Below are 17295 nucleotides of genomic sequence, written 5' to 3'. Positions count from 1 at the left end.
TGACTGGAATGTGTTACTGTCTTTAAATAAATACATTGAAAAGATTACGACGGTATTGTGTTGTTTCAATTTGTGAATTCTTATTAATATTATAAATGCGTTGTGAACGAGCGGTCACCTGAAATAGCTGATATAGCGAAGTGACCGTTGCCCATAGACATACGCAATTGCATATGCGTTGCCTACCTTTGATCGACGGAGGAGAGGATGCACAGAAATAAAATATATTCCCTTTACATGCATCCTCTCATCCGGAAAGTCCACTTCCACTTCCCATCCTTTCCTTATAAGAAAAAAGGTGGGAAAGGAAGGAGGACTAAATTAGGTCTCCGGGACGCACACTTATCAGACGAAACGCGGAATTGCTTCCACTTGACGCCTGTCTTCTGTGTGGTCGTGGTATTTCACCGGGCGAACCGGGCCAATTCGTGCGAAGATGTTAAAGTGTGCTCTACCACTGTTTACATGGATGCTTGTTTGAAGGTAATCCATCCATCTATGCATCCAAATATTCGTATTTATAATATTAGTAAGACTTATCAGTCTATTTTGTGTTCTTAAAATTGGAATATCGTCATGGCTGCCATGTTCGAAAGTTGACTTTCCTGCACGACTAGGATAAAGTATTTAAGAGATGTATAGAACTGAAAATAACTTTGGATAAGTCACGTGATTGTCGCTACATAGTTACATACAATTTTGAAGTTCTTTATGGAATAGCTTCGGAGCGAATGTACTTTGTCTGGCCACCCTGTTCGTTTAAATTAGGGTTTGGTATTGCTATCTACTATATAAACAAAACTACCCAGTATCTAATTCTAACATGTACTCGTATACACTTGTCCGTCCCTAATGTAAATGTACCGTAACGAAAAACGGATGTTGTTGTATAAACGAGCGTTTTTTTAAACGCCTCATTTCTATAGTTATTGTGATAAGTTGAAGTGTGAATAAATTATCGGAATCGATATAGTTTCATGTGTTTGATACATGATCTGATTGTGAAGTGCTGCTTTTCTCTATATTTGAGATGTATTAATCTTTTCCTACCTCATCGTTTCCTTGGCCTTATCCAACATAGGGTTGGTGCACAAGGTATAATCTTAATGTTTTGGCTAAATTTTTACGGCTAACATATCAACTTACTCTAGAGGAATAACTTAACACGTTGAGCGCCACGTCAGCCATTGGTGGCTGACACTAGACTTTCCGTTTAGGCCGCGTCAAGCATCGGTGGCTGACAGGGTTTAACATGAGAACTATAAAATTTTACACTATTTTGCGGAATTACACAAAATTTATTTGAAATTTACTTAATTTGGTATTATTACAGTATTATTAACGGCCCTTTAATACCAGTGCGTATAAGCGGCGCTCGTGGCCTGAACGGGATTGTCATAGAAATACGCGTGGCGATCAACGTGTTAAAATTGAATTATTAAAAACGTTTCTTACCTATATACACTCATTAATTAGATTGAATTGTAATCAGTGTCTTTTTTAATTTACTTTTAAGTTTAAAATGTATTAATACTTCTTACCGTTTAAAAACAGCGTGGCGTTTATAAAACCGCTCGTCTGTTGTAACATAGGCGCGTCTATATCGAACGGGAGCGACCTTGCGCTATTTCGGTTGCGGTAACCGCCCAGTTACAATCGCGTGTAATGTTTGAATCGATTTTGATTGGGGTATACTGTGTTGGCTGGAAGGTACCAAAGCCTGTATGACATATCCTTATCCTAAGTTTCGTTCTTAAACCAAAATTAAAGAATCAGAGTAATAACATGGCGGCCATTATTGTTATGGATAGTTTAGGATTTTGGTTTAGAACTCGGTGTAACTGGAAGAAACGATCTAATTTTGACAATTTTTTTTACTTCTTATTAATATTCATAAATGGGAATTTTTAGATTGATGTTTGTTTGAATTTATCTCCGGAACGGCTGCATAGATACAGAAGCATCACGATGTTTTCCTTCACCGTAAAAACGTCGGATAAATGCACATATGTAAATCGGAAATGGAAAAACACATTGGTACATGGCGGGATTCGAACCCAGGACCTGCAGATTGCAAGTCGAGTGCTTGACCCCTGAGCCACCGACGCTCACGTCCGTATTCGTGGGTGACAGGATATGTTTAATACATTTTTTTTCTTCATTTCAATAAAATAATGAACCATTAACTATTGTTTTATAAATGATCGAATGCATAAATAAAATGATTCAACTCATCTTGTAGCTATCACGATTTTTTACAGAGCTATGAAATATTAGAGTGACCAACAATATTTTTTCCTACACATATATTGTTTTACTACGTAAATACAAGTATAGTTGAGTGGATCTGAATGAAATTTAGGGTAGGTTGTAAAAGTCTATGCAGCGGAGTAGTTGGTTATTGGAGTTTGAGGTAAAACTTCAGATGCAGTGTAATCGCGTTTAATCGGGCAAGTTACAGAGACGAACTCATTTATAATTTAAAGGTCACAAAAATGCAAGGGCAATGTCGGTGGTTGCAACTTCACGTCATGGCTCATTGGCTAATTGATTGGATGCACATTGCTATAATTATTTGAAAGGCGTATACATAGGTAATACTACTTTTATCCTAGATAAAAATATACGGTTCCTGTATTAAAGATATGTTTTTTTTTAAATAGGTAACTCCACAACGAAATACTTATAGTATAAGATTTTTTTCTCGTGGACACCTAACAAAATGATTGTTTGACCCCATTGGATTCATTTCTTGTTTAATTTTTGTAACCTGTGCCGTGTCTTTCATAGACCTTTGGTAGTCCTGTATCTGGGTATCACTAGAATACTATAGCATTGTACAGTTCTATGTTTGTTAGTCTATGTCATTACGTAACGTATTGTAGACCGACGGAGCATGACCGTACCATAATGCTGTTCAGTTTCCGATGTTGATTATATTAAATGATGCCAATGCCAGTCGACCACGTGATAGACTAGTCGATGTGTATTATTGTATGTCGCTGTGAAATTGTTAAAATGGACAGTTTGGAATGTCACTAATTATCTTTTAATATTATTTTGTCTACTGCCCACTTTGAGAATAAATATTGTTTAGCGTCCCCATATTTTCACATATTTAAAAAGCATTATAACTTCAAATTAAATTAATTAATTATTGTGACCTATATATGTATATTAACGGAGAATTCTAAACGAAACTTTTACTTTAAACCGCAACTTGAGACCTGTACCGCCCACAAGGGGGCGTTATCGCACACTTTGGGAAAGACTGGTCTATATTGATGCAAGAATGACTTCGTCTTCGCGGAATTAAACAGAACGTAATTAGTAGACTATGTGTTGTTTCAGACTATGTTTTATTTATGTCAAATTTCATCGAGATCCATGCATCGTAACAAACATCCATCTAAACATTCGCATTTATATTAGTAAGACAACTAAAATGAGTTCCTTCACTACGATTCTTAAGAATGAAAAGAGTTGCAACTCTTATGTGAATTCTCACGACGAAATAAGTTACAACTCTAATGGATACTTTAGGACGAAAAGAGTTACATTTCTCGTAAGATTCTTTATTATAGTTGCCAATGTGCTCTTTCTGGCTATGTGCTATATATGCCAAATTTCATCGAGATCCATACAGCCGTTCTGGAGATATCTTCTATTAAACATCCATCTAAACATTTTTCATTTATAATATTAGGAAGGAGGAATACCAAAAAGGCATGGAATGAATGTGTGAAAGAGGATATGCGTAGGAAGGGGCGTGGATTCAGATGTGACTGCTGATAGAGATGTATGGAGGAGTTCTGTGCCGAGCCTTAATAGGGATAAAAGTAGGTTGATGATATTATTCAATTATCGTTTATGTTTAATCATAGAGTTTATTTAATAATAGTATAGAAAAACGTAATTAAAATGACTCAGAATATGTAAATAATGAATAATGAATAAATTGTTTATTCCTGGTTAATATAAATAAATATTATTAATAAGAAATTATTTTAAATTAAATTCATATGGCATTTCTATTCGTGCCTGTCTCGTTGTCTGTTTGTTTGTGAAGGAACTGTTCATCGGGCACATGTTTTTTTCAAGATTACCATACGATATGTATGGAACGTCCATACTTGATAATGCTCGTAGATTACAGGTATTTTTTTTGGCTCTATTTTTTTTTATAAATTTACTAATATTTCTTTTACCATTACAACTAAACTCTAGGCTTGTGCCCAATAGTCGAATGACGGGATTCGAACCCCCGACCTCGTGATTGGAAATCCGTACCCTTAACCATTAGTCTATTGACGCTTTAAATTATACGTTTTTTTTATATAAATACGAACCTGAATAACTGAGAATCCAATGGACTGAATTTTCTCGCTTGTAGTGTCTTTAATTCGAGTTTATGGATCGGACAATGAATAGAGGTTACTATCCATACCTTCAGATCAGCTCGACGGATCCTGTTGAAATATCGGTAATATATAGGCAAAAGCTAGTATTAAGATATTTTCAAGAAATTGTTTTGTAATGTCCGTTCTATAATAAGTGTGACACGACAGACTGCCAGGTTCCATCCACACCACCTGGATGGCTGGCGTTCCACAACGGTGCGATTCTCGTGCAATTTCTTGCCTCGCACAGTCGCGTTGTGGAACGGTCTGTCCTCGTCGGTATTTCCAAACCAATACGACTTAGGGACCTTCAAGAAGCGAGCATACCATTTTCTTAAAGGCCGGCAACTTCTTAATGTCCATGGGTGTCGTTGATCACCTCGGTGTTCCCGCCGCTCGTTTGCCACCTTCTCTTATAAAAAAAGTGTAATATTTGAATATCTTTGGTGATCTATACTAATATCATAAAGAAGAAATGTTTCACTGTTTGTACTGAGTAGGCTCACAAGCTACTGAACTCAATTGAAAAATTCTTTAACTGTTGAATATGTACTTTAATAATGCGCTATAGGCTCTATTTTTACTACGTTTTTTTTAGTTTAGCTCGGACGATGTAGAGGGCAACTGCTAGTGTATAATAATTTTGATAAGTATTTCGTTTTGTTTCAGTTTGTGCATGAAATCAGGGCGGGACATCTCGCACTGAGCCGACGTCAACACGACACACTAAGTAAGTTACATTAAGTTAAGGTGGGTTTTTGAGACCAAATTCTCCGTTTTGTTCAAGATAAGGGAACGTACCCATACTACATGACCCGTGTAGGGGGGAGTCTTTAAAATGCTACGGTCAGTCACAGGAGCGGGGGGTGGCTCAAGTTTTTGTCACGTAGTCATTAGTCGTTCTTTTTTATAATAAATAATTCACTAGTAATTTAAGTATGCATGCAGTCTTGAAAAAATTAAAAAAAATATGTCACGTAGTATGGGTATGTTCCCTGACTGGGATGACGATAATATGTTTTATACAATGTTTAAAGCCAAGATGTCTGATTCCTATAATAGCACGATTTGTATTATTTTAACTTAATAAAAAAAATGTTTGGCATCCCCGAGGCCTTAGTCCTTTTTCTCTACCCACCCTTTTTGTATAAGTAAAGGATGGGAAGGAGAAGTGGATATACCGGATGATTTCCATACGTAGGAAAAATATTATTTCTGTGCATCCCCACCGTCGATTAAAGGTAGACAACGGTCGTTTCGTTATTTCAGCGATTTCAACTTGACTTATTTGCTTTATAATATAAAAAAATGTTCACTATCTTGCCCTATTGTATTAAAACTCGGAAGGTTACAAGTGGTTTGACAATGCCACCCCTGCACCCTTGCATCCCTCTTGATGCACCCTCTCTCATTAACAAGGTAGATGTCGGATCGATAGAGAGAATATCATACGTACCACATTTTGAATACGATTTGACATGTCAGTGACCTCGATATATCAAACATCGATAGAAAAGTAAACGTAGTCAACAAAAGACGTGTTTTTTGTTTGTTTTGATATAAATTTATCAGATCTGTTTTGTTGACCCTACTTATATTTATTACGTGTTCGTCCGCGTGTAATAAAATATGAAATTAAATTAGTACCCTATGTGTTCTTCCAGACTATGTTCTACATCTATGTTAAATTTCATCGAGATCCATGCAGCCGTTCTGTAGCTTCAAACAAACATCCATCCATCTAAACATTCGCATTTATAATATTAGTAAGATTGTATTTCATACGCTTATTCATATATACTCGCCGGTTACCGATAATCTTATTCCACTTCTTATTATTTTACTAGTCCTATTTAGTGTTTGGAAGAAAATACGACAGTGTGCCTGTGTATCGCAACACTAGCCTCATTAAAATATCAACATTTGCGTTCGCTACAACACATTGGTACATGGCGGTATTCGAACCTGCAGATTGCAAGTCAAGTGCTTGACCACTGAGCCACCGACGATCTTCAACGACGTGTAACAATATAGCCGATTATTTTTGCAATATAAATAGATTTTTTGTTTGTACATTTAGCCTCACAATCGGAATTCTTAATTTGTCAAAATTTTATGACTTACACACGTCATTGACAAAATACTTGTTTAACGCAACCCTTCATACCTTTAACACTGTAATGAACACCGCTCGTTAGACCGCTCACCCGCAACTCATTCATTCCACCCCATGCTGTCTGACTTTTGACTGCCCCTTGTATGTGATTTTTAAAATAACACCATTGATGTGTGAAGTAATAGGGTCTTTATTATTTACTTTTAACAAGTATTAGGGGATGATGGGCTAGAATGGTGTAACTATTTCCAAACCGCTACGACTTAGGGTCCATCAAGAAGCGAGCTTATCACCATCTCAAAGGCCGGCAACGCATCTGCGGTTCTTCTGGCATCGCTGATGTCCATGGGCGTCGTTGAACACCTCGGTGTACCCGCTGCTCGTTTGCCCCCTTCTGTTATAAAAAAAAACTAAGTATGACGACATGGCTTGCCTGATGAAGCTATGCTGTGTCACAACATCAAATCTTAATGCAATTCTAAAGTAGAAACTAGAAATAAGTGCAGTATGCAGTTGTTCTCTTAGCAAGAGGATAAATCAGTCAAATATGTCTCGTAAATAAAGGAACGAAATAAGAATGTTACTATTACTAATATTATAAATACGAATGTTTAGATGGATGTATGGATCGATGTTTGTTTGAAGGTATCTCCAAAACGACTGCATGGATCACGCTGAAATTTTGTTTACATGTAGAACAAAGTCTGGAAGAACATATAGGTGACTAATTTATTTTTAATTCCGCGCAGACAGAGTCGGCGGTAATAGCTAGTCAATAAAGAACACAATGAGAATCTCCTGTACCGTTATTTGACATAATAGTCTAGTGGTCCGTCTATGTAAGTGTATTATATTCAAATAAGGTCATAAATATGTTAAAATATTCCTGTATCACGTCCCATATTACTGTCACGTGCGGTCGACGTGTTGTGGTTACGTGATAATATTTTGTTTGTTATTGCTAAATGTATACTCGTCGATAACAGTTGCCGTTGAGTGGTCAGAAATGGTTGCTTTCACCCTACTGATGGTATAGGGTAAAAGCAACTGCAGATGGGGTCGCGGACGAGCGAAAGCGTGCACGTGGCCCCGTCTCGATGCGTTGGAGGAACAGAGAGGTTTAGTGGGTATGCCTCCGCTATGGAGGAGAATCCCACATAACTGGCGTGTCGCCCCCGGGGCGCGGAGTATGCATAAAGCATTCCTCTCTGGAAAAAAAAGGGTAAAAGCAACTATTATTGTCCACTCTGTGATTAGCTGTTTTTAGATTAGTATTCGTTCGCGTAGATTTGTGAAGATTTTTTTACTCGCAATAAAGGAATTAATGTTGTCTCTTTTCCTCTAAAAAGTTTAAAGCGAAGCTTACTAATTGTTGAGCAGAGCTGTAGTCCTTAACCCCCACTTCTGAAGTAATTACTCCGTCAGCCATGTCGGAATGCTCGGTGCCGAGTTTACGGGAAAGAGGGACTCATTAATTCAATGCTGGGACGTTTTGCATGGTTTTTTTTTTTAATTGAAACGAAATCATGGAGTTGGTGGGGGTTAGTTCTCCCCTTCCTGTTTTCTGTTACGTTGTGATTTTTTTTTGGAAGTTAAATATTTATTAATATTTTAATTCCTGGGCAAAAGCACCGTTTATGTAAAGTACGTTAAGTTGTTTTCTTTGTCTGCAGTAAAAAACGCATATTTAGCCAAAAGATGCGCGATTAGAGCGCCAATAGCCTAATAGTTAAGGCTACGGATGTCCGTTCACGTGGTCGTAAGTTCAATTCCCGCTATTCAACTATTATCGTAAACGTTATCCTAGCACAAGTATAGAGATTACTTGGAAAGGTACAAAAATTCTTGTATTTAAGTGAAAAAAAAGTATGTTAAGTAACGTGTTATGTTTCGTATGACATCATCATAGTAAAAACAAACCTATTTTCTCGTTCTCATATACTACAGCTTTAGTCAGCAATAAATACATTTTATATTTATATATGGAGTGAGACGCGACGGCGTCTGTCTATAGAGGGGCTGTTTATTGCTAGGCGATTGAGGAAAATGGCCGCCGACGTTGCGACGCCGTCCGATGAAAAGGATTTCATGAATGTTGCAATTTAATGGCACTTTTTCTTGACGTACCTATACTATATACTTATATACTTGTAGTTGGTGAATTTTTCAGAAGATATACCAAGAGTATTAAGAAATTGTAAATATTCTAGTTTCAAATAGCGTTTATTTCATGTAATTACACTCCACATGACAATGTAATCCAGAACAATGCAGCCGGATCTCTAAATCGCACAGCTCTGAATAATTATAACATCGTTAGCAATAAACACGTCCGCTGCGATTGAAAGCCGCTTATCGAATGAGCGATTCTAAATTTGAAATGTTTGCGCGCATGGCCGCCATCTTGTTTGTCGTGTTTCCGCCGCGGCCCCAATTGGACGCGTCCTGCGGAACATCCGGAATGTGTTTTGTCGTGGGTGACAGGTGAGTTTTGATGTTTAGTTGTTTTGCAGTTTGCCCCAGTTTCTATAAATAATCTATTAAAGGTGTCATTGCTTCTAATTCTTCCACACCTGAAAGGTAGTCGTCGCGGTAACAGATTTGCTTTTATTACGGCTTGTCAATCCTTCTTCGTTTATTCAAGTTCAGTGAGAAGAAAGATAAGTACAATTTAATAACTGGCCGACAAGTCAAGATGCATTAATTACAAAAAAAAATCGAAGTTACTCTACTGTCTCTATAAATGGAATGGCTATAAGACATAGAATTTTGTGAGTATTTGATTTTCGGAACGAGGCAAAGGATGTTATTTCCAAGCAATCGCCTATCCATTTATAGAGATTTGTGTTTTCTACAAATGAAGAACGAAAGATGTGTGTAGATCTATATATATAAAAGAAAGTCGTGTTAGTTACACTATTTATATCTCAAGAACGGCTTTACCGATATGCCTGAAAATTGGTGAGGAGGTAGCTTAAAGCCAGGAGACTGACATAGGATACTATTTTTTCTTTTTTTTTTCGAATTTATGCCTTGAAGAGGTGCTTTTTATTTAACTTACTAATATTATAAATGCTAATGTTTAGATGGATGTGATGGGTGGACTACAATAATTCAGTTTTTTTATATATCTACACGGACGAAGTCGCGAGCGATAGCTAGTTTATTAATATAGGGCTAATATTATTCCTGTAGGTCACGGGCGTATCATATCTCTGTCACCAGAAACAACCGTGTGACACATTTATGTGTGTACGGACACAATCTGACGCCCACACGTCGCTTTCACGAACTCGGTACAAACTGTTTTCCGCGTCTATTTATAAATATACCGGTGATCCGTATTTTTTAACGATTTTATAATAAAATATCCATTAACTTTATGTTGGTAGTGTTTGAGTTATCTTATACTCTACCACTTTCTACAAATGTGTTAAACTAGCTGTCGCCCGCGACTCCAACCGCGTGGATAAAACAAACTTAATTAGTGTAGCCTATGTGTTCTTCCATCTAAACATTCACATTTATAATATTAGTAAGTTAAATAAAAAGCAGCTCTTCAAGGTATAAATTCGAAAAATAAATGAATAAATAGTATGCTATATCCGTCTTCTGGCTCTAAGCAACCTCCTCACTAATTTTCAGGCATATAAGTAAAGCCGTTCTTGAGTTATAAATAGTGTAACTAACACGACTTTCTTTTATATATATAGGTTATCTTACTAATATTATAAATGCGAATGTTTAGATGGATGTTTGTTTAAAGGTATCTCCCGAACAGCTGAATGGATCGCAATGAAATTTGGCATAGATGTAGAAAGTCTGGAAGAACACATAGGCTACTGGACAGAACTAGTTTAAAATAAAATTAAATTAATAACTTTTATATTGTTTTAAATAGCTGTCGTCCACGATTCCATTTGGGCGGAATTAAAAACAAACTTAGTGTAAAGCAGTCTCAAAAAGTCTCCCTCTCACTGGTGATGTATCGAGTAGTCACAATGAAACACTGGTTATATCTTGGTGCGAGTCAACTTTAATTAAATGCGATCGGCAAGTTGATAAACATACTAAATAAATTAATACCGTGATCTAGTAATATGTTCCGCCATCTATTGATATAATATTGTAAATTAACTTGACATAACATTTGACAATTAGTATCCTATATGTTCTTCCAGAATATGTTCTATATGTATGACAAATTTCATCAAGATCTGTTCAGCCGTTCTGGAGATATTCAAAGAAACATCCATCTAAACATTCGCATTTATAATATTAGTAAGATTATTGAGGTACATGTGTATGTTGGTATAAAAGAACTGGAGTACTGGATTTTTGTGATGGGGTGAACGAACCCCCTTCGTTAAGTATTAATTTACCCCTTATTAGTTATATGGCTTCATAACTTATTCATTTTTACTTGTAGTTGTATTGAATTACGATGTTTTAGAATTATATATATTTTACGAACATTCAAAAAAAGTTTAAAGTTGAAATTCTCAGTAATTCGAATAAAAATGCCGTTCCATACTAATGAAGCTTCAAATATTCGATATATCGAATTATTTGGACTCTGTAACTCGAACGAAATCAGTTGTTGCTCAGGTACCACCACATCAGTGTCAATCATCACGGAGTCAATATATCACAAAATATATAGGTCAATATTATAAACGTATGGTTGTTACAAGATTCCTAACTGACATATATGTAGAACATAATCTGGAAGAACACATAGGCTACTAATAAAGTTTTGTTTGCGCTTAATTTCGCGCGGACGGATTCGCGGAAAAGTTCGATTCCCGGTTTTGTATTGCGCAATACGCAGACTGGTTGCACTAGCTAGCCTGGCGCCCACGCGGGGTCAATGAACTCCCTCACAGCTGACTCAGCGACGTGTATTTATTCGCGATTTCAGCCATTTCGGAGATTACCCGGAATAAACGCATTTACGGACTGATAGACAGACAAAGATATTAATAATTCGTTTTTCTTTATCAGTATGTTTTATTTGATGTTACATACAGACATTTCAATTTTATTGTATCATCAGCTATACTATACGTCTCCACTGAGAGGCTCGGAGCCTACCCTAAGTTAACTAGGTCATAGTCAATGCTGACCCAGTGCGTGACTTCACATATATATTTGAACTTCACAGATATGTGCATCACGATGTTTTCCTTCATCGTAACATCGGATAAACGTACATATGTAAATTGAAAACATATTGGTACATAGCAGGTTTCGAACGCAGGACTTTCAGACAAGTCAAATGCTTAACCCCTAAGCCACCCCAGCATGGATAGGTGTATCAATATGGAAGAGTGACCTTATAATATTATTATCTTACTAATATTATAAATGCAAATGTTTAGATGGATGTTTGTTTGAACGTATCTCCAGAACAGCTAAATCTCGATGATAGATGTAGAACATAGTCTGGTAGAACACATAGGCTACTAATTATTTTTCTTTTATTCCGTGGGCGAATGGAGTCCCGGGCGACCGCTAGTATTTGAATAAAACATAACACTTCTAATAGTCTACTCTCGAGTACTCGTATACAGACGCCATTTTTCTCGTCTCTGACGCACCGTTGTGTGTTCGTTTGCGGATACATTTGGCACCTATATAGTGGCATTGACTCATGCATTGGCCCATCGCCAGAAATTGACCCCGATATACCAATTAGACGGGAACAGAGTTCACTTGTTTGATTGTGAATGAATGAATGTCCTGTTGGAAGGTTAGGCTTGTGGTAGTGACGCTTTTGTCGTGGTTAGTCTGGAGATATGGAAGAATAGTTATCGCCCGCGAATCCGTCCGCGTAAAGTACTGTCTTCGGGTGACAATTGTAACAATCGTACCAACTGTAAAATTTACGACACTTCCGTACAAATTTCCACCCCCCATTTTCAACCCCCTTATAACTTTTTTTGCGATAAAAAGTAGACTGTGTCCGCTCTAAGGCGCTAGACTATCTGTATACTAATTTTCATTGAAATCGGTTCACTAGTTTTTGCATGAAAGAAGAACAGAGAGACAGACAGAGAGAGAGAGAGAATTACTTTCGCATTTTTTAAATTAGCAAGGATTAGTTGTCGCTCGTGACTCTGTCCGCACGGAATTAAAAACTATGTTCTACATTTATACGAAATTTCATCAATATCCATGTAGCCGTTTTGGAGATATCTTCTGACAAACATTCATCCATCTAAACATTCGCATTTATAATATTAGTAAGAAAAGTGTTGTACGAGGTAAAAGTACGGATTATGTAATTTGTATGTATTAAACGTTACATAATGTTTACTATGACTTGTGTAATACGTTATTTACTTAAATGATTGTGATTGCAAAACGTGGTAGAGAACTTATGTCATGTCACCGACATGTTGTTAATATTGTCAAAATATAATATATTCTTTCTAGGTATGTTTTAGTTAAAAATTTTAAGTAATTTTTTTTTGGGAACTAGCTAAACTATCATATAACTAGCTGTCGCCTGCGACTTCTGACGCGCGAAATTACCAAAAATCTTAGTAGCTTATGTGTTCTTCCAGACTATGTTCTACATCTATGACAAATTACAGCGAGATCCGTTCAGCCGTTCTGGAGATACCTTCTAACAAACATCCATCTAAACATTCACATTTATAATATTAGTAATATAAAATCTATACGTGGTTCGTATGATGTTGTCTTGTTGCCATGGAAACGATGTGAAGTTAATTTTTTTTTACCGCATAGTGTACCGTAGCCGTGCTCATTTTTCCGTGTCTATTCATCGTGAACGAGCCCCCCTTTCCCCACATCACCTTATATTTCCCCCACCTTCAAGTATCACACGACTCCCCTTTAAAGCTGCCTACATTTAAATCGTAAATCCAGAGCTGGGAAAAAATGACGATCTGTGAGTAGTTAACCCTGGACTCTGGCGTGTTGCATTGGAGATCCCGGCTCCGTCGTTGTCGCACTTATGTAAGCCTTTCTCCTAAATGGCCGGGTCTTATGAAGATTTTCTCTCCGATACAAGAAAAAAGACTGGACGGCTAATAAAGATGCTCACGTTATCAAAATCTTACTTAATTATAAATGCGAATGTTTAGATGGATGTTTGGAGGTATCTCCATAACGGCTGTACAGATATCGATGAAATTTGGTATAATTATAGAACATAGTCTGGAAGAAGACAGGCTACTAATTATGTGTTTTTAATTCCGAGCGGTGTTGCGGGCCACAGCTAGTTTACTATATAAATGATTCTGTTATACTCCATACATCTCCATAAGTCGTTATATCTGAATTTATTCCTTCAAGAAAATCCTCTTTCACACAATCCATACATTCTTTCTACCACATTTGCAGTTGCTGCCGTTATGTACCTCTATTTGTACGTTCATACATATATGTATGAGGTTATGTTTGTTGGTTACTTGCTTGAGCTTTGACGTGCAGTTTTTCATTTCCAGCGAAATATAGGTTGGGTCTTGTTTGATGAGCGTAGCGGTATTGTATTTTTTTGTTGCTTTGTGTTCGTTTTTGGTTTGAATTCAAAGTGCAACAAAGATTAACTCAACCATAATTCATTACAACTTTAAAGAAAAAGCTTTAAGCACTATTTCTCCGCATTCAGTTTAACTGTCTAAATTCATGTTCATCCATTGCGCAATTTCCTTATTAAGGCAGACAAAGTATTCGTTTTACGTATAAAATAATGATTATTTGTCTCATAGATATGATTCCAAAGCAATTTTTGATGAAATGCGTCTTTAAGATTTGCAATTTTCCTCTATTAGTAAGCGTAAAGCGACGCTATTCTTTATTATTTTTAAAAACTCAATTTAAATTAGTACCAATTCAATTTTTTGGTAGAGAAATTCATTTCATACGTTTAATAACTAAACAGAAATATTAATCACCCGCTACAGCTTATGGAATGTAATCGCGGCTTATAACGTCGGGCGCCACAGTGACCCGACTTCAACGGATCGATACGTATCACGCGTCTATCCGTCTCGCTCACACGCTACTGCAACCAATAAGGCAGGAAAGAGACAGATGATACTCAGTATCGTGACGCCTAACACCAATTTTGGGGTGGGCGCCGACCCATTCTGACATCGATGACTTTATACGTTGAGTTATATATTAGTTTACTTATTCATTTATTAACCTTATTCTTAATATATTATATTTCATATAAAAAATATATACAAAATATATTATATTAAAAATAGAGCACCATCGGCTGCGGAGTCCCATGACTCAAACAACCAGTGGTCAGGGCTACAGACAGGAACCTTCACACGATGCGTGCGGTTTCTAGGATAACTGCCTTTTGTATCGGGCCCTTAATCCGACTGTTTAGCGAGAGCTTCTTGAGATGTTGGTCGAAGCTCTTCGCTATCAGTCCATTCACCGATACGATTATCGGAATAATGGTAGTCGATTTCATACGCCACATGGCGGTAATCTCGTCAGTCAAATCTAGGTGTTTTAACAGTTTTTCCTTTTCAACTTTATATAAATTTTATTATTACATGAATATTTACGTAGTTTTATTCATGTTTTTATTTTTTTTCACGCAATAGTTTTATGAACTAGTGGTCGCCCGTGACTTCGACAGTACAGAATTTAATAAAAAGTAGGCTATGTTATTTCGGTGTGAATCCCCACTACCTTCCCGTTAAAGTTTCGTCAAAATCGATCCAGCCGTTCCTGAGGTTACCCGGAACAAAGCCGCCCTTACGGACAGACAATGAAATTAGAAACACAAGTTTGTTTTTTTTCGTTATCACATTCAGGCATCTTTTATTAATTAAATATGATAATTCTCTATTAATTTATTACATTTAAAATTAACTATTATGTACATAAGTCTTAAATCTACAATATTAAATAAGGTATTATAAATGATCTGGCTGTGTCCCGCGACTCCGTCCGCGCGGGTTTAATAATAGATGTTGACCGATTCTCAGACCTACTCACAAAATTATATGAGAATCGGTCAAGCCGTTTCGGAGGAGTGTGGGAATGCAAATTGTGAAACGAGTATAATCAGTTTTTACTAAATATAATTACAGGTTTTGTGTAAACGCACCTTTATATTCTAAAACGTTGCTCGATAACCAATCATAAACCTACATAAACTAAATCCACAAGCGACATAAGACTTAATTACAAAGTGATAAGGTTGCAAATACTATAGCAAGCGGGCATTGGCACACTTTACGACTTTCCTATCGGTCAGTCTCATTGTAATGTGTACTTACCCTAATGCGATTATATTGATAAGCAGTACATTTCTTTTAGAATTATTAACCTAATTCGTAGGTCGTTGAACTAATGTGAGACTGCTGTCACCCGCGACTCCGCATGGAATTAAAAGCAACTATGCCTATGTGTTCTTCCAGACTATGTTCTATATGTATGCCAAATTTCATCAAAATCCGTTAAGCCGTTCCGGTTGATAATTTCAAATAAACAACTATCTATTCATCTAAACATTCGCATTTATAATATTAGTAAGATACAAAGATCTGACGATTGAAGTATCGTGAACCATATTCTAGTTCCTAGTACGAAGTGCAAAAAAATCCGTTCGACAATAGATATGGCTGACTTTTAAAAATAACACTACCGTAATATGATGTTTTTACTTTCTTTGTAACTCTTTGATGCAAAAACTTTAAATTAGTGTAGCATTCACACATACACGTGTTGCCGGTCCAAAGGTCTGACATCGACTGACCCCCCCTCTCTCCGGCATGTACTTATGTAAGCTCGAGACAAACAACACTACGTTTATGCATACACTACATCTAGTATTCAATGTTGCAAAGTTAGTAGCCATTTCTGAATAGCTAGATTGCCTAGACCTAGATACCACACATGGGATAGAAACTTACTTATTCATATATGACATACTAGAGGTTGTTCGCGACTTTGTACTCGTGAAATTAAAAATTTTGTAATAAAATATTATATTCTATGTTACTCAGTGGTAATGTAGCTTTTTAAAGCAAAATAATTTTTTAAATCGATCAAGAAGTTTTTGAGTTTATTACTAACATACAGAAATACAAATATTTCTTTCTTATAACATTAGTATAGATAGCTTGACTCCTTACTCTATTTAGACTTTAAGTGGAAACTTGTTTTGTTGACTGTACCAGTCCTGTAGACTGACGTCACTACAACTAAGTTTCTTTTTAATTGATTTACTGGTTCAAATGATATTTTTATAGACTGCCAGATTTATATAACATTGGTATTTATTAAGGAATCGAAGAAAAAAAATAATTGGCCGCATTAGGCCTAACACGATTTCCCATATCCGTTTGCGGGTGAATTAAAAAAAACACTAACTAGATTTCAAATTTGGAACGGGCGGAAGCGCATTCCCCGACCGCGTGTCGTCTATTTCGGGCGTGCGCTCCTCGCGCTCTGTATTTATTTTATTTTTATTTTTAAAAATAAAAGGTGGGAATTCTTCGCACGCTAACGGGGTCGTTGTTTGTTTTGATTAACGGTTAAGTGTTGGACATATGGGGAAGGGGTATGATGGAACTATGACGTCATGCACCTGTAAACTCGAAGCAGTAATACTGGCAAGAATAAAAAAGTAGTGTATTAAAAAAATAACTTATTAGGTCGTCTATTATAAGTTTTATAGACCGGTTGTACGTGCTTAAGTGTTGAACTTCTCTGACACGACCTTCTTTTTGCTTCCATTTCTTTTTTTTTATCATAAGGCGGCAAACGAGCGAT

At 36.5% G+C, this 17295-nt stretch overlaps 1 protein-coding gene across 6 annotated transcripts in view; it reads left to right on the top strand.

Annotated features, from left to right (window-relative positions):
- The window catches only part of hts (adducin 1-like protein hts), a 62009-nt gene that overhangs the window by 12251 nt on the left and 32463 nt on the right, over positions 1-17295 (top strand). For 5 of the 6 annotated variants that reach the window (XM_013318918.1, XM_013318916.1, XM_013318922.1 and 2 more), the window contains exon 2: positions 5070-5130. The exons of the other annotated variant lie outside the window; for it this stretch is intronic. The gene's annotated coding sequence lies outside the window, so the exon portion shown is untranslated. The remainder of the gene's footprint in view (positions 1-5069; positions 5131-17295) is intronic. 6 annotated transcript variants of the gene reach the window in all.

This window comes from Papilio xuthus, unplaced genomic scaffold (genome assembly GCF_000836235.2).
Source record: "Papilio xuthus unplaced genomic scaffold, Pxut_1.1 DF826776.1, whole genome shotgun sequence".
Taxonomy (NCBI): Eukaryota; Metazoa; Arthropoda; class Insecta; order Lepidoptera; family Papilionidae; genus Papilio; species Papilio xuthus.
The sequence above is the reverse complement of the archived record's forward strand: the minus strand, read 5'-3'. Positions and strand labels throughout refer to the sequence as shown.